The sequence below is a fragment of the Oratosquilla oratoria genome, chromosome 16 (genome assembly GCF_046742065.1).
Source record: "Oratosquilla oratoria isolate Oo_2021 chromosome 16, ASM4674206v1, whole genome shotgun sequence".
Classification (NCBI taxonomy): Eukaryota; Metazoa; Arthropoda; class Malacostraca; order Stomatopoda; family Squillidae; genus Oratosquilla; species Oratosquilla oratoria.
In genome coordinates, this window is record NC_134792.1 from 64,802,460 (window position 1) to 64,807,734 (window position 5,275).

Here is a 5,275-nt window from a genome sequence, read left to right on the forward strand (position 1 = left end):
GTCAAGTGAGAAGGAACCAACCCGTTTTTGTTTTGTTTCTCTTCCCTGGGCGTGGGTGCATGCGGACGTGCAAGGAACTCCTCTTCCCCCTCGAAGTCACAGCACCTCGCCCTCGAAATCACAGCACCTCGCCCTCGAAATCACAGCACCTCGCCCTCGAAGTCATAGCACCTCGCCCTCGAAGTAACAGTATCTCGCCCTCGGAGTCACAGCACCTCGCCCACGAAGTCACAACACCTCGCCCTCGAAGTCACAGCACCTCGCCCTCGAAGTCACAGCACCTCGCCCTCGAAGTCACAGCACCTCGCCCTCGAAGTCACAGCACCTCGCCCTCGAAGTCGCAGCACCTCGTCCTCGAAGTCACAGCACCTCGTCCTCGAAGTCACAGCACCTCGTCCTCGAAGTCACAGCACCTCACCCTCGAAGTCGCATCAGTAGGGGAGGGGGAGGGGGAGGGCGGGAGTACCAACAAGTCTACGGCGCAGACTCCATTCAAGTCACGGGCGTTGTGTTTTTCCTCCTCTTCCTCCTTCTCCTCCTTCCCCTCTTCCTCCTCCCCTTCCTCCTCCTCCTCTTCTTCCTCCCCCTCTTTCTTCTCCTCCTCTTCCTCCTCCTCTTCCTCTTCTTCCTCCTCTTCCTTTTCTTCCTCCCACCTCTTCCTCTTCTTTCTCCCACTACTTCCTCTTCTTCCTCCCACCACTTCCTCTTCTTCCTCCTCCTCTTCCTCCTCTTCCTCCTCCTCTTCCTCCTCTTCCTCCTCCTTCCTCTTCTCCTCCTCTTCCTCCTCCTCTTCTATCTCCTCCTTTTTTTCTTCTTCCTCCTTCTCTCCTCGAGCCCCGACAAGACCAGACTCCATGGTTGTCACCATTCGTAACGGAAATTAACGGTTTTGTGTTTGAATGTCTGGCGGGCGTGTCACTTTGACCCGGCGTTGACGAAGGAGCGACTCGAATTGAAACTAATTCGGAGAAAGGATCGCTTTCTTGCCATGCCATGCGATGCCATGCGATGCCATGCGATGCCATGCGATGCCATGAAGTGATATCGGCATCGGGCCCTCCAGTTTTAATTATCTTGTTTTTATTTTTTTTTTTTTTTTTTTTTTTTTTTTTTAGTTCTTTTAGTTTTCCATTTCCATCATTCTCTCCTAGTTTCCAATTCAGCTCTTTTTTCTAGATATATTTTTCTTTTCAAATACTGTGCACGCGTCTTCTTTGATTTTTCCAGTGTTTTCCTTGTCGATAAAGGTTTTTCTGACAGTTCTTTATTTTCTTTTTTATGTGTGATTTTTGCACCGGATCTGATTCCATTCATGCGTGTATTTTTCATAGATCAACAACACGGATCCACAAACTTAAGGTGGCGGCACACTAGGCTAACATGCTACTTGCTTTTGCTACTGTGTTTGAATAGAAACTACTTCGGTTACAATATTCTAGACTTCCGTAAGAACGTCTCAACAATGTGTCTAACATTCGTATTCTATGTTTAACTTCTCTTAGTTGATCATTCAGCTTCTCATTGTGACGCAAGAGTAATTTGACATTTGGAAATTTGAAAAACAAAAGATCGTAACCGAAGTCGTTTCTACTCAAACGAAGCAGCAAAAGCAAGTAGCATGTTAGCGAGAAATGCTAAGTGTGCTGCCACGTTTAGTCTAATGGTTCCCAGATAGAATAATGTGAGTCTAGGGTAAATGAAGGGTCACATGAAGAATCGTGGCTCAAGACTTCGCCAGGGTGACTATTCTTCATGTGGGCCATCCTGGGTTTACAATTCATCGGTTGTATAAGTTGAAGACAATAAGCATAACCCTTATTCAACCTAATCTAACCTAACCTAACCTAACCTAACCTAACTTAACCCTAACCTAATCTTTATTCCACTGTTGGTACTTGGGGTACTGGGGTGATAATTCTTGAGGTGGTATCTCATGGGTTGACAATTCTTCATGTGGGCTATCCTTGGGTGACAATTCTTCATTTTGGCCATCCTGGGTTTACGATTCTTTGGCTGTACAAGTTGGTGACAATAAGCATAACCCTCATTCAACCTAACCTAACCTAACCTAACCTAACCTAGAACATTCTGAACACGAATATGGTACTGGAGTTCGTCAGAGTCGAACAATTGCCATCAATTCCACGAACATGTTCATAAACCATAGATTTTCATATGTATGTATATACATATATATATATATATAATATATATATATATATATATATACATATATATGGAAATAAGCGTACATGCTTTTTGTGTTATCCTCCATTGATTCATTGCCAAATAAAGTATATCTCTATCTATCTATCTATCTATACATATATATATATATATATATATGTGTGTGTGTGTGTGTGTGTGTGTGTGTGTGTGTGTGTGTGTGTGTGTGTGTGTGTGTGTGTGTGTGTGTTCTGACAAAATATTCCAGTTTATTATAGATAACTCTTATTATACCATGAATTTGGATTTTATTTTTAATTGTATTTATCCATATATTTATTCGTTTATCTGTTTATTTATTTAATTAACATTTATTCTGACAGTCTTCTAAACATTACCGTTAACTACTCAAACTATTAATATTCTTTCATCATTTTCTGTAATACCCTCTTATAATTATACAACGATTTCTTGGTCGACCGCACCGCGCATTCCGTTTTCGTTCGTCTCTTTGCCCACCCTCATAGAAAACGGGAGGCGGAAACGTTGGACGCGGCACATTTTCTGCTGAGTGCCTAGTGTCGGTCACAGCCCCAATTAAGACGAATTAGCTTTGAGTACACTCCAAAAGTACACAAACCAGCTAATGACCTTTAGAATCCACAACGCAGCTCGTCTAAAGGGTTAGGATCTTTTCTAACGAGGTTGGAACCTTCTTAAAGTGGTTGTATCCTTCTTAAGGTGGTTGGATTCTTTTTAAAGGATTCGGATACTTTAAAGGGGAATCTAATCACATTAAAGGGGATCAAACCCCATTAAAAAGGACCTAACCCTATTCCTTTAATTCCATATACAGAATCCAATCCCCTTAAAGTGATTGTATCCTTCTTAAGGTAGCTGGATTCTTTTTAAAGGATTCGGATCCTTTAAAGGGGAATCCAAACACATTAAAGGGGATCAAACCCCTTTAAAAAGGACCCACCCCTATTCCTCTAATTTCATGAATCCAATCACCTTAAGACGAATTAGCTTTATTTACACTCCAAAACTACACAAACGTGTTTTACTTAGTACGATTAATTATTGCTCAACGATGATCGTTCATGGCTCAATGATTATCGTCAAACGATTGTCTAGAACACTAATTCTTTGTTTTTGAATGATGGGGCTGTTTTGCTTCGAGCTGCACAAGGCTGACCAAGTTAACCGAACCTAGCAACACGCTTCCCCAAATAGGATCCCAGTTAGTCGGATACGCGTCACCCGTCATTGGCTGTGGTGAGGGTAATAATTATTAAATCGCATCGTGTAAAATGTACGTTAAGGATTCGAACACTGATTTTTTATTAAATCCATCAATACTGGCCGGTCTACCGAAGAAAAAATTGAAAATAATAGAAAAGGAGATTAGCAACAGAGGATAGAAAGATAGAAAAAGAAAAGAAAGTTAAAAAGAGGAAACTTATTTTAGATAAATGGAAAAGGCGTTAAAAGAAAAGAGGAGAAAGATGAGGTGTGTGTGTGTTCGCGCGCTATATACTTAATATATAATGTATATATACGCATGTATATGAATATATATTGCATATATATAAGTATATGCTGCATAATGAGGTAGCAAGGCGGAACAAGACTACCCCAAAACAGCGAATATTAACTAAAGTATGAGAGTGTCTGAGAGAGAGAGAGAGAGAGAGAGAGAGAGAGAGAGAGAGAGAGAGAGAGAGAGAGAGAGAGAGAGAGAGAGAGAGAGAGAGAGAGAGAGAGAGAGAGAGAGAGAGAGAAAGAGAGAGAGGGAGGGGGGAAAGAGTACCATGAGGTGTTCAGTATTATTTATATACAAATATCCCGGCCAGAAGAGAGTGTGTAGCTCGCTGCGTCCGGCCCGCGTGGCACCATAACACAGACACTTTGTAGTCAAAGACGCCTCATCAACGCCGTCGTCATTGTCATCTAACTTAAGGGTTTATCACACTGGGCTAGTTTTTTCCTCCAACCTCCGATTCATCGGCGGTACCGTCCACCTCCATCAATTTTTCCGCCGTCAAATCACTATGACATACTATTTTGTTTTGTCAACAATTTACATATAATTTCGTTTGATTTGCTGAAGGAAAATAATTTTCCTCCAGCATATCAAATTCCTTCCCGGAAGCTACCGGCTGCAAGTCTGCTCCAACAGTCGGAGGAAAAATTGCCTAATGTGATAACACCTCAACGTGGGATAATTTCATTCAGGCGAGGTTCTTGTGGACCCCAGATTGAAAAGGGGAAGGGGGGGTCTCGATCTAGGAAGGTGTTTACGCAAGACCTGCGCTGGTGGCGTCATCGGAAGCGTACTGGTCTCGCATTCGCTTGGTTGTGGGTTCGAATCCCGCACTCCTCTCAGATTCCTAGCAGTGACTGTTAGTTACTTTCCCCAAGTCCCCAGATTGTATCATAAGGCAAAGATGATGGCTTCGGCCGCAGCTACTCAGCGCCTCCTGGCGTTGGCTCCTCACCACCTTCTGAATGCACTTGCTGCTCCGCGCTTGATATACTCGTAAAGGCTCGGACAGGGTGGTGGTCCTCCTCCTCCTCCTCCCCTCCTCCTCCTCCTCCTCCTCCTCCTCCCCCCTCCTCCTCCTCCCCTCCTCCTCCTCACCTCCTCCTCCTCACCTCCTCCTCCTCACCTCCTCCTCCTCACCTCCTCCTCCTCCTCACCTCCTCCTCCTCACCTCCTCCTCCCGTCCTCCTCCTCCTCACCTCCTCCTCCTCACCTCCTCCTCCTCACCTCCTCCTCCTCACCTCCTCCTCCTCACCTCCTCCTCCTCACCTCCTCCTCCTCACCTCCTCCTCCTCACCTCCTCCTCCTCACCTCCTCCTCCTCCTCCTCCTCCTCCTCACCTCCTCCTCCTCACCTCCTCCTCCTCACCTCCTCCTCCTCACCTCCTCCTCCTCACCTCCTCCTCCTCACCTCCTCCTCACCTCCTCCTCCTCACCTCCTCCTCCTCACCTCCTCCTCCTCACCTCCTCCTCACCTCCTCCTCCTCACCTGCTCCTCCTCACCTCCTCCTTCTCACCTCCTCCTCCTCACCTCCTCCTCCTCTTCTGCTCCCTTCCTCCTCCC